General features: G+C 28.8%; 1 pseudogene; it reads left to right on the top strand.

Annotated features, from left to right (window-relative positions):
• The first annotated feature begins 1,507 nt into the window (after nt 1–1,507).
• LOC145975247 (aminopeptidase N-like) lies at nt 1,508–10,984 on the top strand (annotated as a pseudogene).
• The last annotated feature ends 3,650 nt before the right edge of the window (nt 10,985–14,634 follow it).

The following is a 14,634-nucleotide window of genomic DNA, read 5'->3' as shown; positions in this document are numbered from 1 at the left end:
AAAAACTAGACTTCTTGACAAATTTTTTCGTGTGCTAAAAAAATTTTTTTCCCCAAAATTGAAATGGGCAGGGGGGGTGGCTGATTTAAAAAAGAATTCCCCATATATATATATATAATATAAGTATTTGTTTAATTATTTAATTATATTATATTTTAAATATAAGTTTTTGTTTAATTTTATATTTCGAGTCTTATATTTATTAATTTTTATATATATATACAGGGTGACCCATTTTAACTTAGGCAGCCAAATAACTCGAAAAATAAGCAAGATAGAGAAAAATGTTTTAGACAAAAGTTGTATGGTTTCGAGGGGGCCATAAGATGGTATCATTGGTTTGACCTTGAAGAGTCATTTGAAGGTCACGTGAAGGTCACTTCAATTTTTTTAAATGGAACATCCTATATATTTTTGTACATTCTTGTAGCTCATCTCGAGAGCTTTCCAAAACACTATAATTAAGTACATTTTCGTTAAGTACTTTTTGAGTTATGAGGCTTGAAATAATTTCTTAATTTTACATAAACCGTAAAATATCTTGTAAAATATTCATTTTTCGATTACCTTACCTTAATAGTTTTATGTACAAAATAATGAGAGGAATCAATTGGTGTAAAGAAAACACATAGTTGTTTCGAAGAAAAAATATGTAATTTGCAATTAACAATTCCATATTTTTTCTTAAAAACAACTATGTGTTTTCTTTACACCAATTGATTCCTCTCATTATTTTGTACATAAAAGTATTAAGGTAAGATAATCGAAAAATGAATATTTTACAAGATATTTTACGGTTTATGTAAAATTAAGAAATTATTTCAAGCATCATAACTCAAAAAGTACTTAACGGAAAGGTACTTAATTATAGTGTTTTGGAAAGCTCTCGAAATAACCTACAAGAATGTACAAAAATATATAGGGTATTCCATTCAAAAAAATTGAAGTGACCTTCACGTGACCTTCAAATGACTCTTCAAGGTCAAACCAATGATACCATCTTATGGCCCCCTCGAAACCATACAACTTTTGTCTAAAACATTTTACTCTATCTTGCTTATTTTTCGAGTTATTTGGCTGCCTAAGTTAAAATGGGTCACCCTGTATATATATATATATATATATATATATATATATATATATATGTACATTGAAATATGTAATTGTACTAGGACAAATATGAGATAAATAAGAGTTATGTTTATTGTGCTTGTCCTACTGGAATTATCTAAATACATCCTTCATGTCTCCTAATATTCAAGTCCGAAAAAAATATTTCATATGTCGTTTTAATAATTTTTATATATATCTTTTCTAATCATTCCTTTATTTATTAAACTGTATTATTTTAATTTCTTTTTAAATTAATCGTATTTTCTTATAAAGTGTTTTGTAAATTCTCTTGAACGTTTTTTCACACAAAAATCGATTTTATTGCATACTCTTTGTAAATACTTTTGTTTTTATTGAAGAAACGTTTTTTATAGATATCCGAGTGAAATTCAACATGACATTCTTAAAACTATTATTAAGTAATAGTATAATATACCTTGCCATGCAACAGCGAGTCATGTGGATAATGAAGAATCAAAAATCAAAGGAATCGATGAAGAATCGAAAATCGCAGTGCGCAGTGTATTAAACAATACATCAAGCAATATATCAGATTATATACTTCCGACACATTATAATATGAAGATAATGTTAGACAATGATTTTCTCCATAGCGTATGCATAATCACTTTAAATATTTCTCATGCAAAACGATACATAGGTTTTTATGTACCGGATACAACAATTATAATGTACTCAAAGTTGAATCAAAATAATGGTAAGCTTTATAAAACAAAAACAACAAATTTTATTAAAAACAATATTGTCGATTTCGGTGATGTCTTGTTGCGTGGAATGTACGATCTATATATACTGTATAAAATCTCAATTAATATCGTAAGGGAATCTTTCGGAACTCCGTACATAAACGAAGATGAAGAAACCGAGTAAGTAGAAGAATATATGAAATATGAAAAACAAATTGTACATTTGTGCATTCTACGCTTACAATTATCTAAAATTAATAATTACCTGAAATATGTCATTAAAATACGGCAGGTGGTTAATCGCAACAGATATCCCAGCGAAGAAATTGGTATCAAACGAAAAAACAGCAAATATTTCCATATTGGGACAAGTCAGAATTAAAAATTACTTTTATTATTTGCATAATACATCATCCAAAATACAAAGCTTTGTCAAATATGCCGAAATATACGAGATACTGAATTGACGAACGATAATATGATATGGACATATTTTCATGAGACTCCTTTGATCTCCATAGATAGCGTAGCATTTCTGGTATCCGGTTTTCATCAGATCATCCTCTCGGATAATGAAACAATTCGTTCATCCATATGGTTCAGACCACAATCGGAATCGCATCTAGAATTTGCGAAAACTGTTATTTCTTCCACTAGTGTATACATTCGTAATTGGAATATTTTGAGGAGAGGACTTGCGCGGACCTCTGTTTCATATGAGAGCAAAGTGGATCATGTCGTAATCCCAGATTTACAAAATGATATAGAACAGAGTTTGGGTTTCATTTTTTATCGGTAATATATATAGTTAAAAATATAGATATATTTTAAGAACTATTTTAATTACATATTATATTGTAATCCATTTACATAAGAAATTATATTAATATCATAAATTTTTCATACATATTAATATAATTATTTTTACAGAAGCAGATATCACTTATAATGAAGAATTAGATTCTGTCGCATACAAAACGGTAATTGCGCGCTTAATTGCACGTGGGATGGTACAAAAATATATTAGAAATCTGTTCAGACCAACCTACTTCTGGCCTCATACATGTTTAAACGAAGGATTTAATATATTTTGTCAAGCATACATTATCGGCAAGGTTATTTTATTACTAACGCTATTTGAATACGCAGTCAAATGATTAATGGTTTAGCAATATAAATATTTGTTAAATATTTGTGCAAATATTCTGTTTTATTGCTTAAATATAAGAAATTATAAGAATCCAAGTCTCTAAAATTTCTAGAATTCTGGTGAAAGAAATTTAATAAGAACTAAATATGTATATGTTTTTGTATGAAAATTATCGTAGAAAAATTTACACACACAAACACACATAAAAACTTTATTCTTAACAATAGCATATAATAAGCTAATTTTGATATGTACGAAAAACTTTTTCTTTTTGATTATTTATGATAAGTTATGATTATATCGAATTGATTTTAGGCTCTGCCAAATTCCCGGATGATGGATTTATTTGTAGTTCAAGTTCAACATGAATTACTCTATCTGAATACTTATGTTGTTATAAAATCTACTACAGAATATAGTATAAGCTATCTTGAAAATTATATACAGTCTTCTCTTTTTCATATCAAAGGTATGCGTGTAACACTGCATAATTAAACAATTAAATAATTATAAATTTCTGAATGTTAATTTCATAGAAAATGAGAAAAGTCATTTATAAACAAAAGACCCTGTGCAATTCTTATGGAAATTGAATTTTGACGTTTGGTGAAATTTGTAGAAACTCTGGAAATAAATAGTTTGTGGCAAATCAAAAGTCACATTAACCGCGATATCGTTTGATAGAGCCATTTCGTCGCTACAAGCGTTAAATTGTCGAAATAAGGCGTTATTTCATTACTACTGAGGGAAAATAAATAATGTATTATTGAATAGAATCACACACAGTTGATTACTTTTATTAATACATAGATATTATATTTACGTGGAAAATATGTACATAAATGTATATATAGGGTGTCCATAAATTTCCCATATACTATATTACAGAAACGGTTCAAAAATTACAAAAAATCATGAAACAGGTGTTTAATTATTTTGAGAGGCTAGTCTTTTAAAGCAATTAGGAAAGTTGTATCCCTCTTCCATCCGAAGGGGGAGACTTAGGGAAAACTTATATAATAACTATATTTTCAACTAATTATATTTTATCAAATATCAAATAGCATGTTATGGCGACGACAGCGGCGATGCTGCTACACACACATTTTTTCCATGTTAATAAATTAGTAAAATATATTAATAAAAATGATCAACTGTGTATGACATTCTAATATATTAATTACTTTATTTAATATATTATTTCTACTTTTCCTTAATAGTATTGAAATAACGCCTTATTTCGATATTTGAATACTTGTAGTGAAGAAACCACTTCATCAACCTTATCACATTTATTTTGACGTTTTTTAAATTTTTATTGTGTTTTCACGTAAACTATTTATTTCCAAAATTCAGCAAATTCAATCAAAATTCAAATTTCTTCGAAATTCAATTTCCATAGAAAGAACCGTGCAAGGCCTTTCATTTGTAAAATTTAATATATTTTTTCATAATATTTTCAATAACGTAGTAATATCTAACTTTAAAATTAAATTTTTATATAATTTTTGAATAATTGTATAATGTGTAATTTTTTTTAAATTATAACTATACATGTTTATCTAAGATTTCAAAAAATCATAATAAAATATAAAGTTAACTGATTCCTTATAATTGTCTTTATTATATTTAACAAATTTTTAATCATTCACTATTTATCTATTATTACAAATTTTTTCGTTGAATTGTATTTATCAATCTTTTATAGCTGCTTACTTAGATTTAATTACACAAACTTTGGGTGTAATATATTTAATTTTATTAATTACATATAAATTCACAAACCTTTATTGCACATTGCAGTAAAGACATTTTAAATATACTAAATTCTTTTTCTTTCAAACATTATAGGATCCATTATATGGCGCATGTTAATACGAACATTACCACTTCATATATTTTCAAAGGGATTCATGAAATATTTGGATAATCAGTAAGTATAATGTATTGTAATGTAATAATGTATTGTAATGTAATATATACATCATAGAGGAAAAGGAAAAAAAATCAGAATAAAAAATAAATTTAATAATATATTTCCAGTTTTTTAATGTTTAAATGACATAGATATTTAAAAGCTTAAATTTATACTGCTATTTTATATTTATGAATTTTTGTTAAGATTGAATTTCAACTTTTTAATTAATAAATATATAATAGATATTTATATTTTCTAAATAACAAACAATTTAAATTGAATGATTTAGAGAATGTAGTTGTACATACATAGAATATAAACACTCTAAAATTTTGTAATACAGAAATTATAATTATTATTTATTCAGTCACGACAAATTCTGATATAATTACTAATAAATATGTATTAATATATATTAATAAGAAAATATATATATATATACGTATGTACATATATATATATATATATATATATATATATATATATATATATATATATATATATACATATACAGGGTGACCCATTTTAACTTAGGCAGCCAAATAACTCGAAAAATAAGCAAGATAGAGAAAAATGTTTTAGACAAAAGTTGTATGGTTTCGAGGGGGCCATAAGATGATATCATTGGTTTGACCTTGAAGAGTCATTTGAAGGTCACGTGAAGGTCACTTCAATTTTTTTAAATGGAATACCCTATATATTTTTGTACATTCTTGTAGCTTATTTCGAGAGCTTTCCAAAACACTATAATTAAGTACCTTTCCGTTAAGTACTTTTTGAGTTATGATGCTTGAAATAATTTCTTAATTTTACATAAACCGTAAAATATCTTGTAAAATATTCATTTTTCGATTATCTTACCTTAATACTTTTATGTACAAAATAATGAGAGGAATCAATTGGTGTAAAGAAAACACATAGTTGTTTTTAAGAAAAAATATGGAATTGTTAATTGCAAATTACATATTTTTTCTTCGAAACAACTATGTGTTTTCTTTACACCAATTGATTCCTCTCATTATTTTGTACATAAAACTATTAAGGTAAGGTAATCGAAAAATGAATATTTTACAAGATATTTTACGGTTTATGTAAAATTAAGAAATTATTTCAAGCCTCATAACTCAAAAAGTACTTAACGAAAATGTACTTAATTATAGTGTTTTGGAAAGCTCTCGAGATGAGCTACAAGAATGTATAAAAATATATAGGATGTTCCATTTAAAAAAATTGAAGTGACCTTCACGTGACCTTCAAATGACTCTTCAAGGTCAAACCAATGATACCATCTTATGGCCCCCTCGAAACCATACAACTTTTGTCTAAAACATTTTTCTCTATCTTGCTTATTTTTCGAGTTATTTGGCTGCCTAAGTTAAAATGGGTCACCCTGTATATATGTACAATTATAGTAAAGTTCATAAATTTCTATATATGTACAATTATAGTAAAGTTCATAAATTTCTATCTCTGTAGAAGTTACATTATAGATTAAAATAAGAAAATAAATTCTGTGTAAATTATGATCTCTTTCCTTATTATTTATTTATCATTTTTAGTATAGTGTTAAAATTATTATGATGTTAAATCTTACAGACTTCGTAAGCCTAAAGCAACAACTGCCGATCATTTATGGGACGCTATGAGATCTAAGATGATTGAATTGAATTTTAAGTATGATTTTAATATAAAAGATACGATAAATTCGTGGATTATGCAGAGGTATCCTTCCGCATTGAAGGTGACGCGAAATTATTCTACTGATGCTGTAAGCGTATCGGTACAATTTCGCAACAAATTAGATGAGGAACAATATTATATTCCTGTTAGTTATACTACGGAGTCGAATCCCAATTTCACCATAACTTGGACGAATATTTTGTTAACATCATGGCATTCAAAAACTGAACTCTTTCTTGAAAAAAATCAATGGATTATTTTCAATTTACAACAAGCTGGTAAATATTGAATAATAAATTTACATCTATATTATCTATATTATCTATTATATAATAATAAATTTACAATTATATTGTACAGGGTGTCCTAGACCACCCGTACACCCCTTTTCTTTCAAAAACTAAGCATTTTAGGGAAAAATGTTTCAGACAAAAGTTGTTTGGTTTCGAGGGGCCCATAAGACGGTACCATTGGTTTGACCTTAAAGAGTCATTTGAAGGACACGTGAAGGTCACTTCAATTTTTTTAAATGGAATACCCTATATATTATTGCATATTCTTGTAGCTCATCTCGAGAGCTTTCCAAAACACTATAATTAAGTTAGTTTTCATTAAGTACTTTCCGAGTTATGAGGCTTGAAATAATTTCTTAATTTTACGTAAATCATAAAATATCTTGTAAAATATTCATTTTTCGATTATCTTACCTTAATATTTTTATGTACAAAAAAGAGGAATCAATTGGTGTAAAAGAAACTTTTAAGAAAAAATATGTAATTGTTAATTACAAATTACATTATTTTTCTTAAAAATAACTGTGTTTCTTTTACACCAATTGATTCCTCTTATTATTTTGTACATAAAAATATTAAGGTAAGATAATCGAAAAATGAATATTTTACAAGATATTTTATGATTTACGTAAAATTAAGAAATTATTTCAAGCCTCATAACTCGGAAAGTACTTAATGAAAACTAACTTAATTATAGTGTTTTAGAAAGCTCTCGAGATGGGCTACAAGAATGTGCAAAAATATATAGGGTATTCTATTTAAAAAAATTGAAGTGTCCTTCACGTGACCTTCAAATGACTCTTTAAGGTCAAACCAATGGTACCATCTTATGGCCCCCTCGAAACCAAACAACATTTGTCTAAAACATTTTTCTCTAAAATGCTTAGTTTTTGAAAGAAAAGGGGTGTACGGGTGGTCTAGGACACCCTGTATATAATTTAAAGTATATATATTTCAATATATAAATACATATATTTGTATAATTATTATATATATATATATATATATATATATATATACATATATAACGTTTGTAGTCGAAGCCATTTTATGTTTGCACTAAATTGCATATCCAAATCGTCAGAATTGTTCAATTATTATACATACAGACATACATACATACATATATATATATATTTAATATATATCATATATGATATCAATTTTAATTAAAAATAATCGTAAGATGTATTATAACTCATATATATAATATATAAAATATAATATAAGATATAACAAAAGATATTGCAAGAATATTGAAATTTTAACAATATATTTGAAATTTTCATTTCTTACTGTAATATGTAGAATTGCTGATACAACCTTCATGTTAAATAATAAAAAACGGAAGATGCAAACTTCTCTAATAATAATAATATGTTTAATACTGAAATATCTTTAACATATCGAAATATGTTTAATCAATATATATCATTTCAAAGTATTTAATAATCGACAAAAGTAATTTATTTTATAACAGGATACTATCGCATCAATTATGATATTGCGAACTGGCGAAAAATTGCACAATACTTAAATTCTCAAAAATATAGTAATATACATGTTCTCAATCGAGCGCAAATCATCAATGATGCGTTTCATTTTGCGATCGAGAAGAAACTTGAATTCTCCGTATTTTGGGAAATTGCTTCTTATTTGACACAGGAAAGAGATTATATAGCATGGTATCCTATGCTCAAAGCATTTGAATTTTTGTCGACCATCTTTCCATTCTTAAATTTTTATCCTGAATTTAAGGTATATATATAGATATAATTACATTTTTTTATAAAAAAATTATCCATTACATCAATTATCTATTTTATAATACAACGATTTCATATCATAATAATGAATTCTTTTAAAAATAGATATATGTAGTGAGTTAAACAAAAAAAATTAATTATACATTATTATTTAACTTTTTTTGTACCAAAATTCAGAAATTTAAATTCAAAGGCGCTTATGTTACATATTTGTTATATATCTTTTCTTTACATTTAATACAATCACATAAATTTTGAATATTTCAGCAAGTTATTTTTCTATAATAATAATACGTTAGTATTTACGTGATAATTGTTGATAAATTGTGTAATTAATATTTAATTAGTTTTAGGAAATTATAAAACATAGTATGTAACACAATTATCTTTCTTATATTAATTTTCTTTCGTAGTATTCGAATGTTTACGATGTTAAAAATATACAAACATTTTGCAGAGAAACTGATTTATATAATATTAAGATAATCTCTTTACATTATACAACACATAATAATTTAATATATAATAATCCACTTGTAAATGCTTGTTTTATAAAGGAAATTGATATTTAAAGTTAAAAATACTTAAAATCTATATTTGATACGCCACAGATTTAAATTAAGAAAATAATAATAAAAATCATATATCAAAATCGATACATCAATCGATACATCAATATGCACAGACTAAAATATATGTACAAAGTGTCTCCTAAAGCTTGATCGCGCGTGCCTCGACTCTTGTTTTTTCATTGCTATGCGACATTCGCCGCTGGCACACTTATCGCGCATATCCTACGATATAGTCCCGCGAAACGCGCGCTTATTCACATTTTTAATTAATATTTCAATAATTATTACGAAAATTGTAGAATGGTAAAGAATCATTCTGTTCAGTTTATTGCGTTCTACCCACTCACGAACGTTAGCACAATTTTATGAAACATTTTATATATCGATATGTGTGCTAAAAATTCATTAAATGATATAAAATCCATACCTATTTAGATGGTAAAATATATACACAACTATTCACACCCAAATAAAAAATTGGTAAATCTACTTATTATGATATTGATGCTACGAAGTCACATAAATATTAAAGAAATATGAAAGAAAATTATTTAGGAAAAACGTTTATTTGCGCGTACATTATATCTGTTCTTGTAAATAATGAATAAACTAAATATAATGATAGTTATTAAATTTTAGGGAGTGCTAAGGTTTGATTTTATGCAGAATTTTAGATCTAATTATTGGAATCTGTATGACGAAAGTCACATCAGCGATCATGCTAAATGCTTAAAACAAGAACTCGCAAAGTGGGATTGTATTATAAATGAAAATCCTTGCGAAGAAAAGTCTAAGCGTCATTTGAAATGGCATCTAGCAAATCCTAAAGAAAACAAGTACTTCTTTTCATAATATTTTAATCTTTTTCTAGGATAATTTTTTTATATTCTGCATATGTTTGAGAAATTAGTTATCACTTATATCAAAAAATTATTTATAAAATACTAAAGAAACTATTAACACAATTTCGATTAGAAAATTTTTATTTCTTTTCTGGACTGTCTTCTGTAGACTTTTGCCTGGTTGGAAGAGGTGGACATATTGCAATGGTTTGAAAACGGCAGATCGTGATACATGGAATAAAGTTTTTAATAATTACATGAAAGGAAATGATAAAATATTAGAATGTTTGGCTTGTAGTAAAAATTCTGAAATTATAATCCATTATTTAAAAATAAAATTATCGCAAATTTTATTCGAATTATTCAATCTATCTGGTCATCAGCTTGGACTGACGAAGCGAGCTTATGCCTTAAATGCTAATATTTTTCTTTCTGTCATTGAGTGGCATACTAAATATATGCTTACAAGTTTATTAAATAATTACAAATCAATAAGACACGGGTAACAATATTATTTAATAAAGATATACCACACATATAGATGTGAAGATTAATTGTACGAATTAATTATAAACGTATTGTTTTATTTTTTATAGAAAAGTCAATGAGATTGTAACATTAATTGTTATAATTAACAATGCGTATTCTAAGGGACAGTTGGTCGAGGTAAATTTTAAATAAATCAAATTTCTATATTTTATATAATATTTTTCTATAATTCTGTTCATAATGATACTCTGTATGTGTGACAGTACAATTATTAAATACGAAATCATTTATTGATAATAATTATTAATATAATCCATTTTAGATAAAGGAATTTGTAAAAAAAGAGCTCAAAAGTTCAATCATTTCAATTACCGATATTGAACAGAAGATGGAAACACGCTGGTCGGAGATCGAAAAACAGACAAAATATTTTCGATCTTTATTCAATAATTGAATAACTAGATTTCTAAGAAATTAACTATTTAGAAATTAAAAATACAGAATAAATGATTGTGATAATATTTATAAATGTATATACTTAATTATTCACTAATGTCATATAAAGATTAATAATTGTTTAATTGTATTTTTTCAATATAATATTAATTGTACAATATAATATTAAAAATGTTGTATTGCATAATATTGTATAAAAATATTATATTGTATAATATTGTATAAAATTATTATATTACATTACAATATAATTCATATTATGAATATTATGTATATTTCTAATATTACATTGTATTAAATATTATATTGTGTTATTTTTCTGTATTATTCTGTAAATTTAATACATAGATGTTGATTATATATTTACATGTGTTTATTTTACACAGATACATACATATACAGGGTGTTTCCAGTATCTCGCAACAAAGTAAAACCATAAGTAAATATCGCTAAACTGAACTAAGAAATCCTATATTATTTTGAAAACTACCACGTAAAATTTCGAGATATTAATTAAAAAAGATCGGCCAATACATGCAAGTATAAGCGCGATTATAATTCTTCAATTAATTTTCTCTCGCGAATAGTTTCTTAGAAAAATTGTCTTTATAAATAAAAGCTTCATATACGAAAATGGAATAAAAATCATAAACAAGTTTATACTTATTGACTTCTGTCGATATGTAAGATATCCTGTGCTACGTATAATCAAGACGTTATTTATATAACACTACGTACCTTCTATATACTGTCAGGAATGCCAACAGAGCCATCAGTTTATGATAGTCTCTTGAAGCAATAAGTTCGCGATTGAATGCTTTTGGTGTTAAATCTGATATTAAACATGGCTAATTCAACTAGTAGGATAAGGAATTAAATATATAATAAAATATTTGTCTTTCTTTCTTTAAATGTACATACAAAATTGTGTGGAGTAACAGGTAACGCTTTTATTTTAGAAAAGACATTTTCTTTAATTTTCAAATCGACTAACTCATTTTATTGTAAATATTATTTTTATCTTTTGCATACATTACAGTTAATAGAAATGAAGACATTTACGATTGTACTGTAATAGCATGTTTCGACCATTTTGACATATAGAAAGTGTAAAATTTATAAGCTAAATTTCATTTTGCCATTATAAAATTATTGTGTAATTAATTTTATATTATTGCTATAAAATTATCTAAGCTATATAAAATATTATCCCATTAGCTAAGCTATAAAATTATTTATCTTAAAAACGTATAATATTACCTGTGTTTTGTTTTTAAAATATTTTTTATAATGAATATCTAGGGCCAGTAGGATATGTTAATTTGAATGTGTAACGAACGAATAAACAACAAATAATAAAAAATTAACATTTTATTCAAAAAGATGTGTTATAAAAATATTAACATAATTGTTTTTAGAATTTTGTTCGAATGTTTGATACAATCCGCTACATTATCAAAATTTCAAATATTTGATGATATTTGATTTCCGTTCAGTGTTTGTATGTCTTTAATACATTTCTTACTTAAGGAACAGATTGATCTTGAAAATAACATGTTAGTAAACATATAGTCCATATCATGTATAAAATCGCGTTGTTCAGAATATACCTTCATTTCTCAAACATTTTAATGGTTATGTTATATATATATTGCGACGTCTTTTTATTTTAATTTTTCGATCCTCCTCGGGTGTTGGAGAGGAGGATGTTAATGGGGATCGAAAACGCCGTCAAAAACACAAGGCGGATAGAGATACTCGCGCTCGGAGGAACTAAGATGGAGGGTGTTCTCGCGCGCGCCGCGGCGAAGCGAAGGCCGTCTCGAAATCTCGAAGATGGGCGCCAGATACGGTCTTCCACGTATCAGTTCGCAAAATCGTCAGAATAACGCGAAGAACGTTAGCCTGTTTCGCCACGGGCCGACCAGCTCACCTAACGGTAGAGGGGCAGGGTCCGTTGAAAAGGATCTAGAATTATTTTATGCGAAGCTGTCGGTGATTATGAAAATTGACGAACACAACGGAATTTAACACACACGAGAAACGAACACTCAAATAAATTACGCGAATTTAATATAAAAGAGAAGGTAACAAATTTATTTAAATAAAAGAAATATAATAGAAAAGAATATAAAGGGAAAGAAATAACAAGTTCTAGAAAGAAATAGTAATAATGACATAAATTAGCGAGACTGAATTAACGAAATATAACTGAGTTTAACATAAATGCGAAAATTTGAAATAACGTACAACAGATCGACAGCGGTGATAACAATAGCAATACGAAATCGAGATCATAAGACAGCGGAGATATTTATCGTCCTCCAGGCCCGTTTTTATGGCCGGACTTTGCGAAACCGAACGGCGTTTCGAGAGCGTAACGGAAATTTCGACAATCTCCTCGAGGACGCATTTAACAGATCTATTCCCTTTGTTACTCGCTCTTTTAATCGACAGCACTATGTTTGAAATGAGGTTAATAATTGAGCGATAGTAATCAAGCGATTTGCGAAGACGAAAAATCTCGCTTGCTACGAGCAAGATCGATTCACTCGGAATTCGATAGCCGTCGGACGCCGCTTCGCCTCTTTTCGGCGTAACGCTTTCTATCTACGCGAAACCCTCGAATTTCGACACTTTCTTAATCTATTATGCACCGCGACACACTCCAACGTACGACAAATACCACGCAAATACCACGCAATAAACGCAATTCGTACCAGTATCAAGAGCGACAAGGACAGCACGACATTTGCCACGTCGTCACACGCACACGGTCACATGCTCACATACACGCTAATTACAGACGAAAATTGTCCGGAGATCGATTGCGGGGATGTCTTACGCGGTTTCGACAACTCTTTTCGACAGCACGGATAGCGGACGCATTCCCCGCGATTTACCGCGCACGTGGTCGATATACGAGAGCCGGTCACTACGCGTTTTACGACACCCCGAATTCCGGAGAGAGACGAACGGTTCCTTATCAGCTACGGCCTACGTTACGATCGTCCTTGATGCCTCGCTTGTCTCCGGTCGCCCGAAATACACGAAAATCGCGAGCTCGGTACAATGCCCGAGCGACAACGAGACACGAAAATGGCGACGGCGACAGAACGGCCGGTCCGCGGACGGAATCGCGTACGTGGCGTACAAAATAGCGATGGGCAACCTCACCGATACTCGCTCCCGTTGACAGGGGATGATCCTCGGTCTCGTCCTCTCGACAACCTCGCCTGCGACACACAAAACGACAACGACAAAATACGTTTCGCAGAACGACTACAAGCTGAGAGCGCGCGCACCAGAGTGAGTCCCTGGATCTCGCGATCCAGGGTCGATAGCGGCGTCAATTCTGCGCGCAGGGGTGCGCGGATTAGCGGCCAATAGCGCCGCGACACGCGAGGTATTACTGCGCCCCGCGACAACGCCGTATCGGGGGCCGTAACGGCCCCGATAATTTAAAATTCCGAATCTCGGTGACCTTGTTATCCGCGGTCTTCCGGATGCTGGTCCTTCGTCCTTCGTCCTTCGTCCTTGGAGGGTGGCGCCGATCCGGTCCGGTTACTCCGGCTCAAGACAGCTGTTTCTTGGCTGTTTTCCCTCCGTTATTTGAAGGGGGCGAAATCCACCCGCGACTCTGTTCCT

The sequence above is a fragment of the Camponotus vicinus genome, unplaced genomic scaffold (assembly GCF_025532165.1).
Source record: "Camponotus vicinus isolate PSW18456_S1 unplaced genomic scaffold, iyCamVici1.0 SCAF_7, whole genome shotgun sequence".
Taxonomy (NCBI): Eukaryota; Metazoa; Arthropoda; class Insecta; order Hymenoptera; family Formicidae; genus Camponotus; species Camponotus vicinus.
This window is presented reverse-complemented; position numbering and strand designations above follow the sequence as displayed.